Genomic DNA, 27006 nt, shown 5'->3' with positions numbered 1-27006 from the left:
ACTCACCAAGGGTTTGGGTTACCTTGCTCCCTATTGCTACAGTACAATGTTGTCACAATCTAACAAACTAACTAATTAAACACTGTCTACCACAAGCAGTGGTATGTTAGTTAGTAGCAAATAAAAAGTTCACACATTTCATGAAGTATTGTATTCTTTACCATTATGAATATCTTGTCATTAGGAACAAGTTTGTCATATGGAATGGTTTAGGGACTAAACAGGAACATTAATTATAGGCCTACTGTAAACTCATACACACTGAGAACTTGGTGCCCAGGTTTGGCTGTACAATCCAGTGCCATTTCCCTCACATGGTTGCTTAGTTTAAGCCCCTCAATTATTCAAGCCTCAATCAATACCAAACCCGCTCCTGTGGGTGAGTATAGCGGGGAGAGTAGAGGAGAAACTGGATTATAGATTTGTATAAATTTAATATATCCACTCAACCACAAAATATGTGAACTACAGACACGGGACTAAAAGCAAAAGGAACAAAAGGGAGGTTTAATGCATTTCACCTTCCTTGCAACATTCTGTCCAGTTTGATTGTGGCCAATTATGACTCCAATCCAGCTTACTCTGTCAAAGTGGACTAACATGTTAGCAGCCAAGCTCACTCTGGACAGCTAATGAAGACTGCCCCCATTAGCCAGATCCACCTCAGACTTTAAACTTCAGCTATTGTTAGTTAGCATCTCCGCCCTGAAACTCAACCTCTAGTCACACATCAGTGAGATCCCTAACAAGAGAACTAGATATTAAAACAATGCAAATTGTTGCAAATAAGCAGAGTTAAACTTTTGGAGCGAAAACTTTTGGAGACCACTATGCTATGCTAACGTCCTGTCCCGTGACTCCCCCTAGTGGTCGTCTGTAAAGCCAGTCATTCTGAAGACTTCCCCTGCTCAGACTGTAGAAAGGGAAGACTTATTTAGATTAGGAGGGAGGGAGGGAGGGAGGGAGGGAGGAGAGCCCACTGTCCCTGGCTGCATCGGAAACCACGTCTAATAAACAGCCTGATTCAACGCAAGCTCTCCCTGCCTCTCTTGCCATCTAGATGGATGTAATAAAGCAAAAAACAAACAAACACAGGCTCAAACGAGCCTTCTGGATAACCGGAACAAACAAGAGAAGCTTTTAACAAGGTGGAGCAGGGGAGCGTGTAATTGCCTGAGTGTGTTTCCGTGTGTGCAGTTGATATCTTTTAAGAATTACAGAAACTCTTGGTAAAGAGCTTTTCTCTTTGGCTGCCTGTGTCTCACTGGAGCCTGTAGGCCACGGGCCTGGCCTGGAGTCAAACCCAGAATTAGAGACGGAGGATGGTGAAGTGTACCAAAGGCCTTGTTGTGTTTTGATTGGCCAGAGGACTGGGTATACGGTCAGCGTGTTTACAGAGAGTTCCCATTCTAAATTTCGGGAATGGTGCGTGTAACCTTACTGTAAACAGAGACAGAATTACTCTCCAAAGGCTCTCTCTTCCCCATCTCTCTCTCTTCCCCATCTCTCTCTCTTTCCCATGTCTCTCTCTCTCTCTTCCCCATCTCTCTCTCTTCCCCATCTCTCTCTCTTCCCCATCTCTCTCTCTCTTTCCCATCTCTCTCTCTCTTCCCCATCTCTCTCTCTCTTCCCCATCTCTCTCTCTCTTCCCCATCTCTCTCTCTCTTCCCCATCTCTCTCTCTCTTCCCCACCTCTCTCTCTTTCCCACCTCTCTCTCTTTCCCACCTCTCTCTCTTTCCCACCTCTCTCTCTTTCCCATCTCTCTCTCTCTCTCTCTCTCTCTCTCTCTCTCTCTAACCCCTTCTTTTTGAAACATACAAACCCAAATCAACTGGATGTTTTCGGCATTCAATGAAAGGAGGTACCCAGCTGCTGTTCCAGCCTGGATTAAATCCTCATGCAACAGTCCTATGTACATATCTGTGAATATATTTGTCCCATCATTTACAATTGTTTGAGACAGTTAGTAGTTATTCAGCTATATTAGAGGATATTAGAAACTGGCGCACATTTCCAGTATCTTTACCTTCAATGCTTCTTTCAGTACTCGAATCCAGACGAAACACCAAACGTAAGATCATAACACGATGATTAAACGAAAACCCCAAAATGTGAAATAATAACAGAGAGCCTTAAAATAGTCTAGGTAAAAATACACAGCAAGGAAACCCTATCCTCAAGAGTGGGTCAGACGTGTAATTTAAAAAAAGGAGAATTCAGTGCCATGGGGAGTAATTATAGATCCCAAACAGACAGAATGAACAGAAATAATAAAATACCACCTAGGCCTGTCAAGGCTCTTCCCCTACCCAGCATAGGAGAGTAGCCTTGGGTTTAGAAACTGCAGGGCACCACCCATTACCAGCGTCCTTTACGGGAAGCCTTGAGGATGTTTTGTGTATTTTGAGGTCCGGTGAAGACATAGACTGTGCTCGGCTGCAAAACGACTGACTCGCACAACTGGCAAAAACGAAAAGGATTCGATTTAAAAAGGTAAAACCTTTCAAAACGTTCAGCTGTAGCTACGCTGACCACTAGGGGTGGGAATCTTTTGGTACCTCACGATTCGATTCTTGGGGTCACGAATCGATTAAAAAAATCGATTCACGGTGGTTTGCCATTTTTTATAAAAAAATAAAATAACATTACAAAAAAATATATATATATTGTACCCATGTTGCAACGATTTTTTACATTTGTGAATCGATGTGAATCGCTAAAAGACTGAATCTCGATTCAAATGTGAATCTATATTTTCCCCCACCCCTACTGACCACACAGTCTGGAAACAGACTAGGCAGAGCATCTTGATTTCTCTAATTCAGAGTGCCCCTCAAAGACACACACACAAAAGGTAAAGATAGCAGTTCTCTGTCTTCTGACACTGAACGTGTCAGTGTCAGATTTCATACAGGCTGACAGATAGCATCTCCTTCCAAAACCAGCAACAGGCCATTAACCATATTCCAGTTTGCTGCAGATGGATGGCCAGAGACATCAAAGTGAACATGATGGATAGCATACACCACTCAGCATCATGTCTCTCATCCCGCAGAATGTTCTGGGAGCTTGTGGGCGCATTGTGGCTCAGGTCCTTATGAAGTTACGGCAAGTAGACTTTGTGTCGCTGAGATTGAAATCTCGATTAGTCCAAGGTGGACTGTGGTCTGTAACTACAAATCTCTCTCTCTTTGATGAAACTGTTTCCCCAAGGATTATCTTATTGGCTAGTATTTGTCAAAACATCACTGCTGTCAGGTTGACTGAGGAATAGGAGGGCTTTCTGGCTAATGCATTGAGGGTCTGCTAAATGACCTAAGTGCTACATGTGGTAGCAGATGTTCATGTGGTTGAGAGTTCACAGGTAATCACGTTAATCACACATGTTCATCTCATGTGAACATGGGAGCACATTTGAAATTCCCATGTTTTAAAGTCATCATGTAAACAGCGCATAAACTTTCCATGTATGCCTACATTGCTAGACCTGGGTCGGCAGGTCCCCGTAACATAAACCTCCGACCCACAGGTGAGCCGACACGGTAGAAACCCTCCCCACACTTTCCCGGCTTTCACATTTACATTTCACATTTAGTCATTTAGCAGACGCAGATGACATCCAGAGCGACTTACAGTAAGTACAGGGACATTCCCCTGAGGCAAGTAGGGTGAAGTGCCTTGCCCAAGGACACAACGTCATTGGCACGGCCGGGAATCGAACTGGCAACCTTCAGATTACTAGACCGATTCCCTAACCGCTCAGCCACCTGACTCCCCTAGACAGAAGATACTGTGTTGCGTGTAGGCACTGTGGGAGATTACTGTCACATGGTCGTGGAGATAGGTCTGCTCCTCTGCTCCTCTCCCCAGGATGGAGTCAGTAAAACAGCCTTTTGTTCCGCGCTCGTGTCCTCGTGGAGAGCCGGCGAGGAATGCATCTGGATCACGTGAACAGTGAACGAGGATCACAACAATCTGGAACCACGTTCTGTATCGCCTGTTAGCTGGTGACCACGGGGCCATGGGGCACACACACACACGCTCACCTACACACACACGCTCACCTACACACACACGCTCACACACAAGCGTACGTGCAGCACTGGCCGGCTTCGCTTAACTCAATTTCACACAGATGACCTTAGGGGGAAAGAAACCATGTACGCTTGAAAGAGGCCTTTTGACGGAAGGATGGACACGCTCCTGAAACATCACGTTTGTGGATGTAGAGATGACGATTCAGGCCACCCATCTGGCCCTCCATCAACCAAGTGAAGCCTGTTTGAGCCAGGTTGACACGGAGGTCTATTTTACATTACTACTGAGTTGTAGAAAGAGCTGTCGACTCATGCACACGGTGCAATACCTACAATACCGCTACCGCACCGTTCACACAAAACAGTACAGTACTCTGCTGCCTCCTACTGGACAGTAAAGGATCAACAGTATGCTGCACAAAACCTCTCTAATCGAAACATTGGGGGTACATTTACATTTATGCATTTAGTGGACGCTTTTATCCAAAGCGACTTCCAAGAGAGAGCTTTACAAAAGAACATAGGTCACTGATCATAACCCTGCTCAACGACAACCTGAAGTACCCTGTGTCATTGATAGAGTGGTCCTGATCCAGTAATCATGATTTAGAAAACTCCACTTGATTTACACCCAAGTCCAGTTTCTTTGTGTTATTAGTATTTCTACAGCACTCTCCCCGCCATCTTTGTAGGCAGTGCTGGTCCTTCCTGTAGGCGACACAGGCAGCGGCCTAGGGCGGCATGAAGAGGAGGGCGGCATTTTCCCAAGTGCATCCAATAATTAACCTCCTGCACTACTAGCGCCAGGTCATATGGCGTATGGCACCCTGATTTGTGATCCCGGGGGTAGCGGCACCCCGATTTGCGCCTTCGGGGGGGGGGGGGGGGGGGGCGGGGGGAATGGGTGGTGCTGTTGGTAACTCTTGCCTAGGGCGCCAAAAGTGCTAGGACCGGTACTGTTTGTAGGCGTGCTACTGTACGTACTGTAACCAGTGAGGTAAGAGTGTCAGACAGAGGCCACCGCCTTGCCTTAACAATAAAAGAGTGACTGTTAAACCTGACATAATATCTCACAGCTGCTGAAACCGAGTGTGTGAGCGTGTGGGTTGTGTGTGTGTGGGTTGTGTGTGTGTGGGTTGTGTGTGTGTGGGTGTGTGTGTGTGTGGGTTGTGTGTGTGTGTGGGTTGTGTAGCAGTGTGTGTGTTTCCTAGCATTCCTCTCCAGGTCCTGAGAAGTGTTGGTGGAACCTGAGAAGACTTGTTGCACCCGTGCTCCTGCTCTTACTGCTCTCTTCAGATTTACAGCCTGCCGCTATTGGCTACGTTCAGGGTCTGGCAGAGGGAAAAGGCCCTTTAGGGACTCCAACTTAATGCAGATAGCAGACTTTCTGGCAAGTCTCCGTTTGAAAATTATGTCAACAGTGCTATGACTGTGAGGATGGTGTGTTCACACATACACACACAAGCGCTTTGACAGGCCTTCTCTTCTGTCTATCTTTCTATCTCTCTTTCTTTTTCTATCACTCATTCCTTCCCTCCCGTGTCTGTCACAGTCGATGTATTCAGGGCATGGTGAAGAAAGCGCCGGCAGGGGGAAATGAGCCAGATCTGGGGTTAAAGAAGAGGAGGATGAGGGGTGGTGGGGTTGAGCCCATCACAAACGGACAGACTCCCCTGGAAGCAGCGCTCCCTCTCTGATGGATCGACCTGGCCTGCGTCCAGTGAGAAAGGCCCCCCCATTCTTCACAGGGGCCTCGTTCAACTCAACTGCAGGATGATTCCCTGAATATACAACCCTCCCGAGAGCACCGCTCATAACCGAAACCCCTTGACATGGGCCCATCCATCATCCTCTTCAACAGGGGCCTGTGGCTGGCTGGCCCCTGCCCCTGCTCGGGGGGCCCTGAGGGACACATACCACCCTGATAGACTCATCCATCCGCCTGCCTGCCTGCCTGCCGTCCCATCGGTTGTTTCTGATGTGTTAAGCATTTTTGTTCATAGAGCAATGACCTAGGTTGCATAACTGTGCGTGGAGAAAGGCTGCAGGATCAATCCACCCCACGCACATCATCAACATGATATCCAGTAGAAGCAGATGTCACCTTCAGAGAGAGAACTTGTTGACTCCGGTTATGGATCATCTGTGGAGAGGTGGCGAGGCCTGTTCCCGCGGTAACGCGGTAATGACATGCATCGCGAATAATTTCCCGCCGAACTAACATGCTTAAGTGTAACGTGATAGGTTGAACATACGACACTTAGGAGCACTCTGCTCCTGGTACAAACTGTAATCCCATTATCGTTTCAAACATCAACATGTTGGTGCCATATAAGCCAATTATCACGGCGTGCGGAGACGTACACCATGTGCAGCTGCTGCTGGACGTCAGAAGAGGCCTGTAAGTGCTAGCAAACCAATTACTGGATCCTATAGGGAGGATATTGTCAATATGAGTGCTTACTCATTACCGCACTCCTTTAGACTATGGGGAGCGCATGTCAGGAGAAGGGTTGCATAAGCAAACGAGAAACAGCAACAACAACAGCCTCAACAAAACACTGGAGTCAGGCCTCAAAGCTTTGATGGCATTTCTCCCTCCCCCCCCCCCCACTCCTCCCTTCTTTCTCTCTCTGTCTCATTAGAGGAAACCAGCTACAGTAGCCTGTGTTTAAGTGACATGATTAAGTGATGCAGGGTCGAGCTTAGCCTCCGACTGTCTGGAGCTCTGACAGCTGTCGTGGTGGAGCGGGGAGGAGGAGGGAGGGAGGTGAGGAAGAGGGGAGAGAACAAGAAGGGAGAGAATGGAGGGTAGGGAGAGATAGAATGCAAGAGAGAGAGAGAGAGAGAGAGAGAGAGAGAGAGAGAGAGAGAGAGAGAGAGAGAGAGAGAGAGAGAGAGAGAGAGTAGGTGGAGGCAACAGAGGGAGGGGGGGGGGTCTGCTTCGGCCCCAGCTTCTGTCACAGCCACCACCATCCTCTGGCTCTAATGAGAGCCCTAATGGCCGTCACTGGTGTCTGGAGGATAGAGAGCCCTAATGGCCGTCACTGGTGTCTGGAGGATAGAGGGTCAGGGGGGGAAAAGGGGAAGGAGGAGAGAGGGAGCTGATGGAAAGTAAAAAAACAAAGAAGAAGAAACAGGGGGAGAGAGAGGGAAGGTAAGAATGAGACAGAAATAGAGTGAGGAGAGAGAGGAGAGAGAGATATAGAGTGAGAGAGTGAGTGAGAGAGTAAAGAGAGGAGAGAGAGTGAGCAAGAGAGATGAGATCTCGAGCGTGCCCACGGGTCAGTATCACTAATAAACTGGGGTTTTGACATGTGGAACCCAGCACCACTTTAAATGAAGAAAATAAACCGTGAACCCATGAACACACAGCTGGTCCAGCTCCAGATTTATAAACAGCGTGACCTCAGCAACCACAATGGGACACTTACACAGTCCAGCAACAGCAAGGAAAATTCAATAACTATATTATGGGCTGCTTGTGGGCTAATCAGAGACTGTGACAGAGGTTGTTGGCAGAACAAGAGAGACACAAGGTCCTCTCAATTTCTCAGTTCACGCACAGTGCCAACAGGTCAAGACTTCATATTTGTCAGAGTGGTTAGTGAGACAGATGACAATGAAGACATTGAACTCCTAATTACTTTTACATTAGTCATAGGTTAAAAATACAACCTCCTTCAATTTAATATGTATTTGACAGTCTGTATCACATTGATTGAACCAACCAATGTTAAATGTGCATTGTGTGGATATTGAGGTCAAATGTGCCATATAGCATTGCCACATGTGCATGGATTTTTTTTTCCTGGAAGTACACGCATCCTCAAACACTGAAACAGGCTGCCCTCCTCTGGTGGCTAATGGAACATCTATTAGAAAATGTTTTTAAAAAACAGACAAATAATAATATATTGAAAGGCAAACATAATGAGGAGACATGAAGGTCTCTGTCAAAATGTTATCACATTCCACTAATTAGCTGTGGCCCTTTTCAAATCCTCCTCCACTGAGACACAGAGGCTGAATGTGGTTGTGTGATGTTGACTGAAAGCCACTTTTGCCTCTGTTCAGCAGGCAACGCTCCGCAGAGCCGGGCTGAGCTGAGCAGAGCTGGGCTGAGCAGAGCCGGGCTGAGCAGAGCCGGGCTGAGCAGAGCCGAGCTGAGCAGAGCTGAGCTGAGCAGAGCTGAGCTGAGCAGAGCTGAGCTGAGCTGAGCAGAGCTGAGCAGAGCCGGGCTGAGCAGAGCTGAGCTGAGCTGAGCAGAGCCGGGCTGAGCAGAGCCAAGCTGAGCAGAGCCGGGCTGAGCAGAGCCGGGCTGAGCAGAGCCGGGCTGAGCAGAGCCAAGCTGAGCAGAGCCGGGCCGGGCTGAGCAGAGCCGGGCTGAGCAGAGCCGGGCTGAGCAGAGCCGAGCTGACAGGAGGCTTGGGATCCCCAAGCTTGTTAAAACATCCTCTCCCAGAAAGTGCAGCTCTTAGGCTCCACTTTCATCATCTCCGCTCTGCAAAACGCTCAGCGCCTCTGCCCTCTCCGAACGCTGACCAGCTCTGTATCTCAGAGAGGGGAGTCTTGGTGCCCCGTGGGACGTATATGTGTGTGTGTGCGGGTGTGTGTGTGTGTGTGGGGGGGGGGGGGGGAGACGAAGACAGAGAGAAGGAAAGTGCATGTGTGTACTTGTGTTTGTTTGTGTTTCCCCACAAACACTGTGTGTGTGTGTGTGTGTGTGTGCACCACACTGTGTGTGTCACATGGGGGAACTTGTGACTAACAGATTCCGCTGCTCTGGAAAGTTGGGAAGAGCCCAGAGCTCTGGTAGTTCTGTCTGCTTCCTCCTCTTCCTTTCCTCTTGAAGACCCCTTCTCCTCCTGTCCTCCTCCTCCTGTCCTCTACCTCCTGTCCTCCTCCTCCTGTCCTTCTCCTCCTCCTGTCCTCCACCTCCTGTCCTTCTCCTCCTGTCCTCCTCCTCCTGTCCTCCTCCTCCTGTCCTCCTCCTCCTGTCCTCCTCCTCCTGTCCTCCACCTCCTGTCCTCCACCTCCTGTCCTCCACCTCCTGTCCTCCACCTCCTGTCCTTCTCCTCCTGTCCTTCTCCTCCTGTCCTTCTCCTCCTGTCCTTCGCCTCCTCCTGTCCTCCCCCTGTCCTCCTCCTCCTGTCCTCCTCCTCCTCCTGTCCTCTTCCTCCTGTCCTCCTCTTCCTCCTGTCCTCCTCCCCCTCCTGTCCTCCTCCTGTCTTCCACCTCCTGTCCTCCTCCTCCTCCTCCTGTCCTCCTCCTCCTGTCCTCCTCCTCCTCCTGTCCTCCTCCTCCTCTTCCTGTCCTCCTCCCCCTCCTGTCCTCCTCCTGTCTTCCACCTCCTGTCCTTCTCCTCCTGTCCTCCTCCTCCTGTCCTGTCCTCCACTTCCTGTCCTCTTGTCCTCCTCCTCCTCCTGTCCTGTCCTCCACTTCCTGTCCTCCTCCTCCTCCTGTCCTGTCCTCCTCCTCCTGTCCTCCTCTTCTGATCTCAGCACATGCGGTGTGACAGGCCCCAGCAGCCGTACAAGCACACAGCTGTAGTGCAGCACAAGCCCTGGAGCTCAGCTAAGGCCAGAGGCTGTACAGAAGCTGTACCTGCCAGAGGCCAAGCAGGTACCTGGAGTCACAAGCTCTGCCTTTCTGTTACTGTCCTGACAATGTATACACATACACACACAGACAGAGACTTAGCATAGACACTTCAATCTTCATAGCTTATCTAACAAACACAGGTGCTGTTTGAATTCTCAGCGCGCTGGCAAACTACTCCGAGAACAGATACACAAAAAAGGCTTGGCTTCCATTTAACTCATGAAGGACATTTGTGTAAATCAGATTTGGTTCACATTTACATACTGAGAGAAATTGCTGGAAAATGTCATGAAGAATTAGTGGTTTTGATAGGGCACCGATAAAAAAAAAAGAGAAAGATTTTTACTCAGCGGCATTTTGAAGCTGGAAGTCAAATTAATGTCATTGATTTTCAGGATGTTGTCTATCCACTGGCTCCAAAACCAGTGACATAGCTCACTGTTCCCAATGGCAACATCTTTCTTTTTGACTGAGAGAGGATAAGACAGAATGCTGGTCAAATACACACCAACTTTTATTTTCAGTGACACCTAGTTTACCATTCCAACAATCTTACTCTTCGTTTTGTTATCTAAGCTGCAAGGCAACACAACAGATATCTCTCACATCTCATGAACAAGTTCAGTTTGGTCTCCACTAGGGGGCACTCTGCCATAAGAATGAATGCCAGCCAGTGAAACAGGAAGATGGAAAAAACTCAGTCCATTTCATGTTTGTATGTACAACATGACAAGTCACCCTTCGCAGGTTTTGCCAGTAATTTAATTTCTCTTGTGTTCCTTCTTAGAAATGTTTTAAAATGTAAAACCCAACAGTTCAATATGTTTTAGGGTTAAAAATATCCCTGTTTGCACCTGATATAGTTTGTAGATGTGAGTCATCTTTGTAAAACAGTAATGCAGATTCACAAACACGATTAGATCAACTGCTAGGATTCACAATGACACCATATTTCCCCTCACTCTCCCTCACACTTGCAGCAGAGTGATGTTTTTATAAATCTACCGTTTGACTTGTACGTCATCATGATGAGGCAGATATCTCTGGCAGACCTCTTCTTTAATGGGTCTCGTTTCACTGAGCCCCCGAAAAAGCATTTGCTTAAACAGTCAGATTCTTTGCAAACTTCCGAGAGAGAGAGAGAGAGAGAGAGAGAAGTAGAGAGGGGGGGAGAAAGAGAGAGAGAGAAGTAGAGAGGGGGGGGAAAGAGAGAGAGGTAGAGAGGGGGGGAGAAAGAGAGAGAGATGGGATTCGGAGTCTACTCTGCAGGTAGGCGGTTTGACCCAATTGTCTGTGATGTATTTCAATTCAAATGCTATGTGACGTTTTCCTGTTTTACACTCTAACTATGAAACTGCATGAGGACAGTGACCAAACATCCCCAGCTGATATCTCATCATTATTCTTACATTTATTAAATTACCATGATTTATGGCAGACTTACGTCGGCAGCAGTATATTACCAAAATGACTATTTAACCGAACAGAGGAATTTCATTAACTTCTGACCCCCAAACTACAGATTATATCGGTCCAGTTTATCCAGCAGGAAAACACCTCATAGTGCGTGGTAATCTGCCGTTCACAGTTATACAGTCGTTGATTTGAGCACAAGCAGTTGTTACCAGGCATTGAGGGGAAAAGAGGATCTTTACAGCCTTTGACCATGAGATTTACCTTCATTCTAAGGCATGTTCTACTCACATGTCATGCTTATCATGCATTATTCAAATCAGTTGGGTTTGTGTCATCTGGGCTCAACTCAATGCTTTACCTGAACGGAAATATATACTATATGCGTGTGTGTGTGTACTTGTGAGTGTGTCAGCGGGTGGTATAGATCTTTGCGGATTTTTCTGATTTCGTACTTGGAGGTGCGTACGGCTCATGATATGAATAAAAGCAGCACAGCACACTGAGTCGCATACATGAATGAGAATGCTCTTCCCTCTGCATTCATAATCAGCCGACCATGTTCCCCGATTGTTCTCAGCGGAACCACGGCTGAATTCAAAGCGTCCGCTTTAAGCCTTGGAATTCACCTGGGATGGAAAATTACCTGGAGAGACGTTTTCCCAGACAGAGTGCGTGCGGTTCGGTTAAGCCCTCGTCCTCTGTGACCCCCCAAGGGGGGGTGGGGGGGGGGGGGTAGAGGCAGACGGACAGGTCAGGAGATATGTAAAAACTTCTGATCCTTCCATCCGGGGGTGAGAGAGAGGGGGGGAGGGGACTCAGACGGCTCCTCCTCAGGGTGAGTCCAGGCGGCAGGCTGCATTATCTCCACAGACGGGTTCGGTTTTGCATCTGGTTTGTGGCCTTTGGGCGTCTAGACGGCCGCGCAATCGAACACCTACGTCAGAGACGTTGGCGCAGCTCCCGCAGACACACTTCTCACGGCGCTCTAGGTTTCATGTGTATTCATCGTGACTTTCCCCTCGTCCGTGACTTTCAGGGTTTGCCCGTGGCCTTGAGCCTCCTCCGTCCCGGGGGCGGATGACAGGGATGTACGATCCACTCCCGCCCATGATGCAGACACCGTTCATTGTATTGGCAGCTGTCAATGTTGATACACCCTTATGGAATCAGCTAGTGTTTCACACAGTATCTTAATTGGATTTGCGGAGCTGCTTCCCGGCCTGCCTAGTCTGCAGGAGGTTCGGCCAAAGTCAAGGAAGCAGAAGGAAGACTTCCAGCTCGCGGAGCACTCGTGAACAGGAGGGGGTTTCTCTCCGTGTTCAGTGGTGAGAACTGAACTTCTCTTCTTGCGTCGTTTAGGGGGGGGTCAGATGGCTGAGCGGTTAGGGAGTCGGGCTATTAATCAGAAGGTTGTTGGTTCGATTCCCGGCTGTGTCAAATGACGTTGTGTCCTTGGGCAAGGCACTTCACCCTACTTGCCTCGGGGAGAATGTCCCTGTACTTACTGTAAGTCTGCTAAATGACTAAATGTTTAACAATGTTCCATACTCGTGTCCGTCGACAACGCTGACGTTGCAACAGTCCGAAATCCGAGTTACGATCGTATAAAAGGAATTCCTATAAATCCCAACACGTTTCCCCTTAAACCCACCTGAGCCGGATGTGTCGGACGCTCACCTCTCGGCGGTGGAGAGCCATAAGTGAGATCTCCACCGGTCTCCTTTACCACACAGTCTCTTCCGTGTGAGACTCGGCTCCAACAGGCCCTCTGTGTTGCTCAGTGCCTACCACCGCAGTGCAGGGCATGCATCAATCCCATACAAATTGTCCCATCCTTTCTGAATGACTCTACACCCCTCCTTTACACAGCATCATTAGCCATAAGCAATGAGCTGACAGGCCGAGGCGGGTTGCCAGGTTTTTAAAGCTGTGCATAAATCTAAACACCACATATGCTGCTGTCTTCCCAGCATTGTTCCTCTAAACATGTCTCTCTGTCACTGCATGCCTTGAATCTATTATCGGGGCATTTAGACACCAGTGTCGCACCCGGCCTGCTGTTTTAAGGTAACTTTGTGTGCTTTTAATTTCATAGCGCTTTGGCAGTGTGAAATGGTTTAATCAGGGCTGAATGACAGGCAAGGAATGGCTGTTATTTACAGGTGGGTGAGAGTTTAGTATGCAGAACACTGCACCAGAAACAGTTTCCACTCACGTCTTGAAAGGTTTCCTTACAGTGTGGGCTAGACTAGGCTGGCCAAACCCACACTGTGCTGTAAGTGAACTCTCTAAGGTGAACTCTCTACAGATGCAAGATGTCCTGGAGGCATGCCAGAGGTGCCCTCCTGCGTGACAAGAAACAAAGAAATTCCTCTTTCTGAAAGCTCAGGAACTCCTCATCTTCTGCAGACTACAGGAGAATCTTCTCACCAGCTGTCTGAACCGGAGTAGGAGTTCAGTCTGTACCCCCCCCCCCCCCCTCCCCTCCCTCCCTCACTCCCCCCTCTCACCCCTCCCTTCCCTCACTCCCCCCCCCCCCTCACCCTACTCCCCCCCTTGAACACAGTCTCGTTTGCAGGGGGGCAGGTGGAGGGGGCAGTAAACTGAACTGGTGGTTTATCCCAGGCAAAACGTTTCCAGACGTCTGCTTTCACTATTACTATTTTTGGCTTTGTGTCCCTTCACCTTCATGGATATCATTTCTACGGTTACAGCATGTACGGTGTCCTTGCTGTGAATGTGTCAGATGAAGCTTCTCATCAGGAATGAATCAGTGTGAATTACTGAGTGAGCCTGACTAATGAAATCATTTGAGTGGAATAAAAATGTGTAAATAAATAAAATACGGGTCTAGAATTCTAAATTTCAGCGTAGGAATCTACAGTTGGTAAGTAGCAGTGAGGTCAACGTCACAGTGACCAAGCTATTTCTGGAACATTCCTCTGCACCGGCATGGAGGTGTTGGGCCTCTGTCAGACCTGGCACGCAGGTGCCAAACACGCTCCGCCTCTCTGGTGCGGGGGTGTCCTCCCACAGCTGGGGGTGTGGCCCAACCAACAGCCCTCCTCCCCCAAAACACCCCTCCCTCCCCACCACCGGGGTGTCAGGTCGGCGAGGCAACAGTCACCCGAGGGTGACAACCGCCGGAAAGGGGGGAGGTGTTTTGAGTCGCCGTTTTCGTTCTTTCCCCTAAAGGTGACAAGTGGCACCTCTGCACGTCATGCTGTGGTGTTTTCCGACGCCTCCCCGGACGAGCTGGGAGAGGAATGCCATCCGAGAGGCCTAATCATCATGTGGTCATTCTCTGAATGCTACTGGTCTGCTAATGTGGTTATTTATGAAGGTTGCTCGGACCTGTCACCATCTGTGTGCTGTGTAGTAAATATGGAGGCACTGCCGTGGCAGGCAAAGCCATATTTCTCCCAACCCTACACTGCGTATTATGCAAACGCATTTGAATCTAATTGAAAATGGAAATGAATCATATGGAAATAAGAAAATTAAATTAAAGAAACTGACGTTGGGCCCTAGGAGGGCGTTCAGCAGCGAAACTCCCGCCGTCGTTACATAACTTTAGTCCTCTACTGGTAGAAAGGAACACACACACAAATATAAGCAATTACAGCTTGGAAATTACAGAGGGCAGCAGCCCTAAGCCTAGTGTTTCCATCAGGGCTAGCATTTTCACTTCACTTCCTGCTACCAGAATAACACAGAGTCAATACGGACTGTCCCTCTCTGGCTTGGCTGCTGCTAACTAACCATTTATTTGGACGATCGTAGGCCAGGCCAGGCCAGGCCAGGACCAGGACCAGAACAGGACCAGGACCAGAATAGACCAGGCCAGGACCAGAACAGACCAGGACAGACTAGAACAGGACCAGGACCAGAACAGGACCAGGCCAGGACTAGAACAGGACCAGAACAGACCAGGCCAGGACCAGAACAGACCAGGACCAGAACCAGGCCAGACCAGAACAGGACCAGGACCAGAACAGGACCAGGCCAGGACCAGGCCAGAGGCCTCAGGGGGAATGCCATCGTCTCAGCAGTCACACAGCTGGTTTTAGACGAGAGGGGTGGCACTCCCAGTGAGTCACAGGTCCCGTCCCCTCTGGTGTAGCATTCACTAGCCCCTCCCCCTCCCCCCCACAGCCCCAGCCTATGACTCAGCCTGCCAGTATCACCCAACACTTCCAGGACCAAGCAGCACACACACACAAACACACACATACTCCCTCACTCACTCACACACACACGTCGCCCACAGGCAACAAGCTTACTCAGTGGGAAAGGTGACCTGGCACTGCTGGGAAAGACAGGTCAGGCAAGCCTCAACAGAATCCTAATGCCGTCATTAACCTCCGAGTCCAGGGGTCAGGGGATAAGTGGCCTTGAAAAGCAGGGATCACGTCACTATTTCACTTGCTCACTGCCCATTAAACCATTACACATGCACGTAGGCTTCCATCAAATGGGTTTGTGTCAAAACGATAGAAAGGGCGTTTAACCAGTCGCGAAGATAACAAACGACCTATCAAACGGTGTGTGTGTGTGTGTCTGTGTTTGAATTTGAGAGATAAGTCTAGTAGGAGAGTCTTAAAAAGGGCATGTGTATAAAGTACATGTGATCTAATACTGACTGTTCATACACACTCCCTCCAGAGGGATGGACTCCAGACAGCCAGGCCCATGGGCACAGCCACTGGCAAGGCCTGGGAAGTTAAAGGCTGGTTTGCCATAACTGTTATATAAATAACTCAATAACAGGATTCAAGACAGAAGGCCATAAAATGTATACAGTACATTGTGCTGGTATAACACAGCACTGCCTATGTATCTGTGTGATAGTAAAATAAAAAAATAAAACACATAAGCCATCTTCCTGTTTGGTCTCAAAGGATTGAAGATGACCCATTAGATGACCCAGCTGAAGTGCACAGGTATGTATGATGCAGTGCATACATTAACCTTTGTCATGCTCCTGGAGGGTCAACACTTAGATACTGGGCTTACCACATTGTCTGTGGAGGACTCCCACAGCACCCTCCACAAGACACGCCAAACCCCCCTCCCCATCCAGCAGAGTGGGTCAGTCCTACAGGAACTAAACCCCCCTCCCCGTCCAGCAGAGTGGGTCAGTCCTACAGGAACTAAACCCCCCTCCTCGTCCAGCGGAGTGGGTCAGTCCTACAGGAACTAAACCCCTGGATCCATATTTAGACCTCAGGACATGTGTGGAGGTGTGTGTCTGCTAGGCTCGCTGTAACAAGGGTTAGTACTGCCAGCTGGCCATGCAGGGAACAGCTGCCCACACACACACACACACACACACCAAACCCATATGGATGCAGACAGGAAGCCCCACCACACACACACACACACACACACACACACACAAACCATCCTACATAGAGGAAGAGGAAGGATTTTCAGAGGAGGGGAGGGGGAGGGCAGGATGGAGGGCTGGAGTTTGAGTGGGTGGCAGGATGGAGGGATACTAGTGGTACTACTATGTTCTTTATTCTGACCACCACCTCTTGTAGGTATCATTTATCTCCATCCTTCGTGCTCGACACTGCACACACTCCCCAGATTCCCCTCAGACTCTCCTGAATTCGAGCAATTAGTGAAAACTTTCTCTGCTAAAATAACTCAGAGGCAATTCATTTCCACATGCAAATACAGGGACCTTGAATTAAACATCCCTTACAAAAGCTCTATTCTATCGTCGGCAAGGACGTTGATAAGGAAAGGTACAGGGCCGGGCTCGCAGCATCCCCTCGCTGTACGAATTTGACCTCCTGTCTCGGTGCTTGAATGGAGAGTTACATCACACCACCAGACTGCTTAAGAACCCAATCCACGGGTATGCTGTTCATATTACACATGCTTTTACAGTGACCTTGAAAGATCCTTTTTGTTGTGGTAAAGTACATCTAAGACTGAATGGAAGAGCCGCGGTCCAGAAGTTAGTCGGTTTAAGGTAGAACTTTGTACACAGTGGATGAAACACAGACTTTCTTTACTTTGAAAGGCAGTGGTCATGCAGAAATTATCTTGATTGTTCACTTGCGTGCGAAACGGAAGTAGTTTCAGTTCACTTTGCTAAGCTTTTAACTGTATTTTTGCCTGGGAATGCACTTTGAAGTTCCAGGAAACACCCCTGCAAAGCGTGCCCCCCCCGCACACACACAGCCCCCCCCCCCACACACCCCCTTCCTCCCACTTCTCCTCGTCTTCTGACTGAAATGGCATATTGGGTTTCAAACAGTCCATTTCTCACCGTCAGTAATGCACGTCGGATCCTACAAGTGGTATCTAAGCTAAGAGATGTGATCCGTTCTAATGCCTCTACCTACAGGGCTCACCAGAGGAAATCAGATTCAGGCTGGCCGCTCTCCCCAGCCCAGCCACCACATCTGGGCCTCGGCTTCGGCAGGGGAGGGAAATCTCCAGGTTCACGGGGCCTAGAATAGAATCCAGAGCACCTAATCCATCTTGATCTCATTTACACACAAACGGCGAGTTTCGACTAATATTTTCCTTGATATTTTCGCCACGGCAGTAGAAGACACAGCTCAGAGCTAGTCCCTCGCCCCGGTCAAGCTAAGAGAGGGTGTTATTTTAAGACTGCATCTGGACTGGGACCAATGCGTCTGATTGGAACGGGACGTTTGGGTTTCAAACTCGTCTTTTCCGTAGCATAAAAGCAAAGAAATGCTGCGGTGACGTGAGTCAGTTTCCAGCTCTGTGCTTCGCTCTGTCCCCGGTTGACCCTGGGGTTTTACAGACACTTAGACACCGCTAACTAGGAGGAAAATGGACATGCCCAATTCCAAAAACAACTTTGCTTTCCTTTGGGAGGTTTTCATCTAAAAATGTTTGAGGTTTAGTGGATTGGAGGCTAATCATTAGGCAAACTTTACCTTTTGAAAAAGTTTAGACTAAAGAACTGTCTAGAGAGGTTTCATTCTGCAGAAACATCCAAGGAACAAATCAACGGCAATGATAATTATGTTCAGCTTTTCTCCTAGGGGATAGACTGACACATTGTTGACATCTGCCAGATTAAAATAACACATAACCGCTTGCCTAGCATGATCCAATGCCTAGAAGAGCCAGACTAAAGGCTTAACCTTGAGACGCACTAGAGGGCACTGTGGACAATAGAGGCACGCAGGAAGCAGGATGAAGACTCTGTTGCGCCCAGGCAGATTTACAATGCCATCAACAGTCAAATAAATTACATGCTGTGCTATACAGTGGCACGTAATCAAACGACCACAATAAACACAGTTAATAGCGCACGTCATGTCAGACATTCCCGAAGTGTTACTGAGTTAGATGGGATGATTAAAATAAGGATCAAGTAAGGATCTAGGATCATAAGGAAACAAATGTGATGATAACATCAACAGATCAGCGCTCTTTTTTATTGATTAATAATGTGATTAGATCTAAATGGCATTATTATTAATGGATGTGGGTGGTCTGGGTGCTTTAATGAAACAGCAACGGCACGATTGATAAAACCCCCTCCACTGATAGGGTGAGTGCTGAGAAAAATGATATTTTTACTGTCTTTTTTGTATTGTTGCAAGACTGTAAATGCAGTAATTGGATTTCTCTCCCTCCCTCCCTCCCTCCCTCCCTCCCTCCCTCCCTCTTCTTTTTTTGTGTCTAGGCCTTCTGGCTTGTTGGCAGGGTATTGACAGAAGTGCGTTGAGCTTGCTAGGCAGGCCTCAGAGAGATAGAGAGAGAGAGAGAGAGAGAAAAAAGGGAGAGAAAGAGAGACAAAGCCAAGGAGCGAGCGAGGGAGGCAGAGAGAGAGAGACAGGACCTGTCTCATTATGTAGTCCTTCCCTCCCAAGGCTGTGATTGAGACTAGTGATCCACATCTGATGCCGACTGGAGATGCGTCTCACCTCCTGTCATCCCCTCGATGTTCTCACCGGGCAGGGAGGCAGGGAGGCAGGGAGGCAGGGAGCGACGACAACATTGGCCACGCTCCACAGCACCAGACAACCTCGTCCACACTTTGACACACACGGTGATATCTCACTCCAGACCCCTTCTGCAGTCTAAGAGCAGTCACTCAGTTGTTTTAGTAATGGCTGATAGGATTCACGGCAGCGCAAATATTGGCCGTGCTACTTTATACTTACTGAATGGCGCGTGAGTCCGAAATGTCTGTCTTTCATTCACTGTTTTACATAGACACTCACATATATATGTACACACACACACACACACACACACACACTGACTTTTTGGAATGTGACCCCAACATGACCTTAATTTTCTGTTACTTGGGAGACCATTTAAATCTTTATATAGTCTGTTGGAATTTCAACTGCCTATCTCCCACATTTGACAGGATGTTCCAGTCAGCATGACTCTGACCCAGGATAACAACGAGACTGGGGTATATCCAGGGGGGGAAACACACACACACACATTCTCTCTCACTCCCCCTCCCTCTCCCCCCTCTCCCCCCCTCTCTCTCCCTCTCTCCCTCCCTCTCTCCCTCACACACGTCCACACTGTAACTTCACGCCCCATGGACCAAGGTCCACATATTCATAACTGTCCCATCTACATGAAATATGCATCAGTTCGAGACATTACATATGCGTGGGTGTTAGCACGTCGTTTTCAGGTGTCAAAAGCTTTGAAAGCATACGCTTGTCTGAATTCTTACCACTCCACTGGAACTTGTCTCCATGGAGACTGGCATGTCTTAACATTAAATCAATACTGTTCTTTCTCTCAATGAAAAACAAAGTTCACACACTGTGTACAATACTGGTTGTGGTTTCTGTGACGAGTCTATGTTAGATATCAAGCAGAGACAGCCTGCTGCCATATTTTCCAACTTTTAAATTGTCATTTCATTTAAAATAACTTTGTAAAAGTTCCCCTCTCAGCTTCTGTCTTTCTGTCAAGATGTTTTTCCATCTGTGGCCCCTCCGTGTCTGTTACTGCTTTTGTCTGCACTTTACTTTCTGATGATTCTCAACTATAGCACATGTTGAGATCATTAATTTCAAACCCGGCCAAAACCACTTCCCACACATGCATGGCATTCTTCCTCCAGTTAGCTTTTTTAAACTAACTCTCTCTCTCTCTGTCTCTCTCTGTCTCTCTCTCTGTCTCTCTCTCTCTCTCTCTGTCTCTCTCTGTCTCTCTCTCTACCTCTCTACCTCTCTGTCTCTCTCTACCTCTCGATAAAACACCACACAGAGAATGGTCTGTACGTGGCTGCATCAGTCAAGCTCCTTCTCCTCTCTCTTGTTAAAGCCCACACAGTGGACCTGCACAATTTCAAAGCTGTGGTGGATATGAAATATTCAACAGCTATATTATTATTATTATTACAGCAGCATGTAAAAATTCATGTTCACATTCCCTCTGCTTTTTTTGGAGGCTTGATGATTATTGGTTCAAATAGGACTCCTACTTCTCAGCAGGGATCTCCTATAGGAATGAAGATTGAAGATGCCATCTTTAACAAGCCTCTCAATCCCCCCCAAAAAGAAAAAGAAAAAAAAGAAAAAGAAAAAAAAGATCTTCCAGCGAAGGAAAAAGAACAATCTGTTGGTGAGCCGAGTTCCACTCTTCAGAAGAGCTTGTCTGTGCCGTGTGTTTGAGCGCAGGCCTGAGACAGACAGAGAGTCAGACAGACAGTCAGACAGACAGACAGCTCGTTGGCATGGCGGACGCCTGCTGTCCTGGGCTCTGGAAACCCACTCAAAGCCTTTCACCTTCTGAGCGCAGTTGGCACAGTGGCACGGTGAGCGCGGTTGGCACAGTGCGATGTTTATCACACAAAGGCTTGATCAAAGGGCTCTGGTATCTGGCTGCACCACTTTCATCTGGGTTCCCAGAGCTGACAGTATAGTATCCACAGGGGGGGTTCTCTTTAATGGTCTCTCTATCCTTCTCTATCTCTCTCCATCTATCTAGTCCTCTCTCTCTATCTTGCCTTCTCTATCTAGCCCTCTCCATCTAGCCCTCTCTCCTTTTTCCTTCTGTCTTTCTCATTATCTATCACTCTGTTTCTCTCCCTCTCTCTCTCTTTAGTTCTCTACCATTTCCTGTATCTCTCTTCAAATATTTTTATTGTTTTTATCGTCTTATTGTGGCACACTGGAGCCAGTCTGTTTACTCTATCAGAGAGAGTATGAAAGAGAGATGGGGAGAGAGAAGGAGAGGGTGGGAGCGAGACGCTGATTTAGATTGAAGAAAGCTGTTACGAGCTTGCTGTCATCCCAAGAACCAAGGCTTTGATGCTACAGAGTTGTCGATACGTGGGGAGAGATACCAGCAGAGCATGTTGGTGGCGTAAATTTCACGAAACACAACGTGATTAACCAAAGTTTCAGAAGAAGCTTGTCTGTCACAAGGAGAGTCTGAGGTCATTGAGGGTGGGACGGGGGCATTTCTCCTCCACATGGCTGTTTCCACAGTTCTTAATCATAGGAGGACATTCCCTGATGGAGCCCGCTGAAACTTTCCAAATATGCTTTTAATTAGAATTTCCTCTGGCACATTAGGGTATTTGGGTTCATAGTATCTCTGTGACAGGACAGCATGCCGCAGATACATGAAACCTGAAATAACTTCCTTTTAGTGGTCGCATCTAATCACTTAGTTTCAAACGAAGACCGGTGCTTTCCTGGCAAACAGTAACACGTTCCCCGTGTGCCAGTCAGAAAAAAATGAACTTTTTTCCCCCTTCCCGGCCCATGTTACATGGTGCCAGATGTGTGACTTCTGTTGTTGCGATCAATCCCAATTTAACAGACAGCGGCTCAAAGTCTTCCTTTGGGGAGTCATGAAAGCTGACAGGTGAAAACTTACTGCCATCTTTCTGGCTGACATCAAAGACTCCGCAACAGTGGCTGCTTTCAGTGGGAGACGAGCACTTTTAGACAGAACAAAGAGACTAGGTTAGGTGAGAGTGTGAATCTTGCTCTGAGACAAGGGATAGCCTATAAGATGAATACCAAAAGACCATGCATACAAAATACCTGATCACTTCCTCTCCATCTGTCTTCCACCAATCGTGTCTAAGGATTCGGACTGGCTGTATTAACAAGATGCATTAGGTGTGAAACCTAATTGGATAAAAATGCTGTATTGTGGAAACATCTCCACAAGTGTTGACAGAACTGTGCAAATTGGTGTCAACATAGAACTTCACAAGTCACTCACACGCACACACTTGAAATTATTCGATGGAGTGATGGAAGAACCTCAGAAAACCTTTGGAGTGCAACTTGCTTTTTATTGTCTTTCCGTGTTTAAAAGACTGTAAAGCTCTGTGCGAAGGATTTTGTAATCCAAAATTCTTGCTGGACAGATCTCTACTGCATTGCATCCAGCAGACTGCGTCACAGCACAAAGTGTGTCACCTCATCTGGGGTCCTAATTATAGACCAATCAATTGAAACATCGACCTGCTCATTTACCTGGAAATGAGACTTGCGTCGGAGCTGGATTTGTAATGTTTGGCTCGTGATAAAGTTCTGCTCTTCTTCAACTCCCTTAACTGGCTGTTTTGGATTCGGAAGCTTGCGCTGTGTTTTCACATGAAACGTCAATAGGTGCTCTGGTTGGATCAATGCTGCAACAGAACAGGTGCATGGGCAGGGCAGGAAAGATCTATTGGAAGCGTTGTAGCTGTGAAAGCTTAACAGTATTCACAAGAACACGAGAACATAAAGTCAGTGTGAGGCATTGCTATAATAACATTTTAGTGTGTGTGTGTGTGTGTGCGCGCGCATGGACAGCATGAATGTATGTGAAAGTGTGTGGGTTCATGTCTTTTTTTGTGTCATCAACATGGTATTAGGTATTTTTAAAGAACTAACAATTATTTGTATTTTTTTTTAAGATTTGACCAGGTGTTAAATCAGTTAGCTAACTACAAGAGGACAGGGGAAGATCATGACTGGCTGTGGTTCAGAGGGAGATACTGCATAAAGGTCAATCTCCGCTGCTGTCGTATCGTATCTGGTCACTCTGATGGGCTTTACAGCTTACTTCTATCTGTCTGGGTTGAAGCCAATCATTAAAGGCACGTATCTGGACAGGAAATACAGATTGTGGTTGCGGTGGAACCATTTAGATCTCTCACAGATCTGCTTAATGCTGTGCATCGATCGCTTCCCCCTTTTAAAAAACAAATGGACAACCGTGATGCTCCAAATGGACTTTTTCCCAATTACAAGCATGAGTGGCTTTCCAACCTACTGCTGCTGAATCTGGACTTGCTTTACAGTAGATGCCTACTTAGAAAGCTACTTTGCTTCTTCTTTGTCGATTACACACATCATATTTTGCCACGACAGTCAAATTAATCAAATATAATTTGCTCCATTTTGGGCAATGGTAACTTTTTTCCAATCATAACCACCAACGATGCATTTTCTCCCCCTCTTTAACAGAACAGGTCTCTGAGATCAGCAATCGAAACATTTATGTAACTACAAGCAGTTTATGTAAAGGTCTAACCCAGGCGTATTCCCACGGAAACCCTTACCCAACCTTTCTCTCAGCCATAAGCCCGACTCCTTCAGCAGACACCCAGGCAGGGGCCAGCACGGAGGCCCGCTGCGCTCTGTTTACCCTCGGACGAGGCAGCCGGGCCTCCATAGAAGGGATGGTGAGGGAGAGAGCGGAGAGGAGAGCTGCCGCTGTCAACAAGCTCTTATGTTGAACAGATGTGGAGGGGAAACTCCCGTTTCACTCTGCAGCCTGCAGTCACACACACACACACACAAACTGGAGGGAAAACAACCATTGGAGTAGATTCCTGGGATGGTTGGAATACTTGCGGCAGACATCACATGTTAAAGCCAAAATTGCTGCAATCAAAATAAGATGTTGGAGTGGTTCGGGGGGTAAACGCAAGCTCCTAGGCAAGACACTTCTCGCTGGTTAGGCAGGAATGTCTCTGTGAGTAGAAGCTGAATATGTTAAAGCCACCACTCGCTGCGTTAGATTTATACCTCTGCGCTGGCTCGAGTGCTTTCTTTGACGACAAAGAAGACATAAACCAGCTGCCTCTTGGTGCTCTTTCTAAAAGATGCCATCAGGATCGTACTTCTGCAACTCCACATCTCATTTTCTTTCCCAACAAGGGCAATGTTTAGCATTTATTGTTCCAAAAGGGGGTAGTCTTGCGAAACCCAAGTGCTAAACTGAACAGGTGGACTTTACCTCACCCGTATAGCAAGTTTTTTTCAGGCTTGCAGGCGAATCTAAACAGAAAGGCAAACCATATTAAAATACAAATCACTGGACTTGTGTGGTCTTTGTGGAGTTTTCGACCTCACTTTCCCTCGCCACGTAAACGGACACAGCTTTCATCACCTTCAAACACACACAGGCACATCTGGGTTGGATAGGGCGTCTGACTCTTCACTAGTCAAGGTGGTGAATGTACACAGAACTCCAGTCAATGGCCCTTTCAAAACAATTGCTGAATCTCAACCTACTTACTCTCCTCTTCTCATCTAGATAATCCATGAGGCTGTACAGTCTTCCTTGGCTCCACAATCTTTATCAGGTGGCTATCCCGGATACCAGGCTGGATAAGCTTTAGTGGGTTCATTACACTTCGATTTTTACCATCTTGAGTTGCTTACTGTTGCAAACACCTAATTTTCCCCATAATCTAATTCAATATCATCTCATTTTGCGTCTGCAAGGTAATAAACAAGCATATTTTTCTCATCTGTTTGTTATTGCACAAGCACTAAATGTTTGAATTGCAAAATGATAACAGAGTTGAAAATAATGGCCCCAATTTCACGTTGTTGTGAGGAGAATGAAATTGGGCGGATTGGAACATGTTGCATACCAAGATGTACTGAGCACAGGGGGTTGCTCCTCGTGTGACTGGGAAGAATGTGTGTCAGCGAGTCGTTCAACCCTGAGGCTGTTGCACACTTTGTGACGGGGGACTGAAAGAATGTCAACAAGGGCTCGATCTCAGAGCTTCAGATCTGTTATCTAAAGGGTGTGTTGTGGGACATAGCATTGTTGACAACTATTAGGGAGTCGGGTGGCTGAGCGGTGAGGGAGTCGGGCTAGTAATCTGAAGGTTGCCAGTTCGATTCCCGGCAGTGCAAAATGACGTTGTGTCCTTGGGCAAGGCACTTCACCCTACTTGCCTCAGGGGGAATGTCCCTGTACTTACTGTAAGTCGCTCTGGATAAGAGCGTCTGCTAAATGACTAAATGTAAATGTATTAGCGGCTGTGGAAACTGAAATGTCACACCTACACTACGACTGCAAAGAAAGAAACAATGACAAATTAAAAATATGTCTGATGAGGAATTGTAATGTGAAGGCAATGAAATAGGAGAAGATGGCATCACTTTTTTCTTTTTGTTTTACCAAAGATTGGTCTTAGAACTTGTTTTCAGAAATGTGATCATGAGGTTTGGATCGTTATGATGAAACCGAAGAATACTACCGAAAATAAAAGCGTTTACATTTCTCTGCTGTAAAGGAAAATATCAGAGACAGCATATCCAGTGGGCCTAAGCCTCGTGTCTTGGATTCAGAGCAATGGAAGGCGACCATCCATCAATCTCATCGAAATGCTGCTTTGACAGGTCTCTCTCTCTGTATCTACCATGTCTGTCTGGGTTGCACTGCCAAAGTCATCAGCCCTGCAGCGCCTACACCTTACTGATCAGTCACTCAGAGAAGCGCTCTTAACTCGAACCCCTCCCCCTGGCGGATCTTTACAGCTGACAAGTTTACAAAACCAATTTTAGAACAGAAAGTAAAGAAGAGGGATGGATAAGGGTGAGGAGTGCATGATAATCTTGAGGTGGTTCATGTTGAAATAACGTCACTAAAAAGGTGCAATTTCATTTTAGTTTTGATCGCATAATCAGGAGTTCTCAGTCAAACAATATGAGACTGGACTTGTATAATTAAAACATTACATTTACATTTTGCAGACGCTCTTATCCAGAGCGACTTACAGTAAGTACAGGGACATTCCCCCGAGGCAAGTAGGGTGAAGTGCCTTGCCCAAGGACACAACGTCATTTTGCACGGCCGGGAATCAAACTGGCAACCTTCAGATCACTAGCCCTATTCCCTAACCGCTCAGCCACCTGACTCAAACATCATTGAACATTTTAAGATGAGAACCCCTTCTCTTGTTTAACTTCAGGATTAGACTGTGAGACCATGGTCCACCACAGAATAGCATGAAGGATTACTCTGTAGTCTTAACCGAATCAAAAGAGCAGGAACTGATTTCTTATCTTTTTAAGATGCTGCATTTCCCCCGTCCCTCTCCTTCTCTCTCTCTTTCTCTCTCAGGGAACATACAGCAAGCATTATCAGTCATTTGATTACCCCTCAGTAAAACTAGACACAAAACAGCCCCTTCCACTGCCCTACGGAGGTCTGGCATCCAAATCCAATAGAAGGTTGTACCTCATGTATTTGTTTAGAATTTCAAAATAATTAACTGGGGTAAAAGCTGTTATGGTGCTGCAATAGGATTAAATGGAACATTAAGATGTTCTTTGAGTTCAAGACAATCTAGGGTAGAAAGTACTTTTTCTTCCACGCTTCCTTTTATACAACTCCATTATTTCATCTTCAGTCAGTCCTCTTTGTTTTAAAGGAGGCAAATCCATTAGATGTGTCAGAGGCGTGGGTACCGGATGACTGTGTGTGTAATGCGTGTGTGTTTCTGTATTTGCTGACATACACCCCTCCAGAACAGTCTCTTTCTTTCTGTTTCTTTCTTTCTTTCTCTCTCTCTCTTTCTCTCTCTTTTTCTCTCTTTCTTTCTCTCTTTCTCTCTCTCGTTATGTGGTTAGGCCTTGGGCAAAGGCTGGCCAGCAGATGTTGGTCTTCCAAAGCCAGCTGATCCAGTGCAGGGGTCTCAATAATAAACATGTG

General features: G+C 47.3%; 1 long non-coding RNA gene across 1 annotated transcript in view; it reads left to right on the top strand.

Moving 5' to 3' along the window:
* Positions 1–25321, top strand: part of LOC134034783 (uncharacterized) — an 89640-nt gene extending 64319 nt beyond the window's left edge. The window contains exon 2 of the long non-coding RNA XR_009932273.1: positions 25198–25321. This is a non-coding gene — a long non-coding RNA (uncharacterized LOC134034783). The remainder of the gene's footprint in view (positions 1–25197) is intronic.
* Positions 25322–27006: the final 1685 nt, after the last annotated feature.

This window comes from Osmerus eperlanus, chromosome 15 (genome assembly GCF_963692335.1).
Source record: "Osmerus eperlanus chromosome 15, fOsmEpe2.1, whole genome shotgun sequence".
Lineage (NCBI taxonomy): Eukaryota > Metazoa > Chordata > Actinopteri > Osmeriformes > Osmeridae > Osmerus > Osmerus eperlanus.
The sequence above is the reverse complement of the archived record's forward strand: the minus strand, read 5'-3'. Positions and strand labels throughout refer to the sequence as shown.